This window comes from Micropterus salmoides, unplaced genomic scaffold (assembly GCF_014851395.1).
Source record: "Micropterus salmoides isolate LMB-PRFRI ecotype aquatic unplaced genomic scaffold, ASM1485139v1 Ms_hic_scaffold_18, whole genome shotgun sequence".
Classification (NCBI taxonomy): Eukaryota; Metazoa; Chordata; class Actinopteri; order Centrarchiformes; family Centrarchidae; genus Micropterus; species Micropterus salmoides.
The window spans coordinates 33,286,745-33,287,203 of record NW_024040928.1 but is presented as its reverse complement, the minus strand read 5'-3'; positions in this window follow the sequence as shown (position 1 = coordinate 33,287,203).

Sequence of the window (459 nt, the reverse complement as noted above, 5' to 3'; positions counted from 1 at the left end):
AAAGGAGTTTGAATTCACTCTCTATCACTAAAACTGTCTGGGTAGCTGGGCTCAGATTTCTGGCACTGCTAACATCTTTGCATTTTTTTTTGGTTTAGAAAGACATTGATACAATATTCATGATTGCATTACATTTGCATTAATGTTAATTCTCTTAAGGGCATTGCAGCATCAAAATGTGTATATCTTGAAGAGAAAATCAGACTATTTTGGTGACCTTGATAATGTTAGTAGTCCAATAACTTTGCATTTTCGTGGCAGTATATGCACACCCTAGTCACTCCTCCTCCCATTACGGTGAAATACTAATGACTTATCTGTGAAGACGATTTTTGACTGTAAAATACACTAGAAGCAATAAAATTCCTAGGATCTTTACAAATTGAGAGCATTTCTTAGTAAAGGGAGAACTAAAACTGAGTCAGTCAATAATCAAACACATTAGTTCAGCTCAATTGT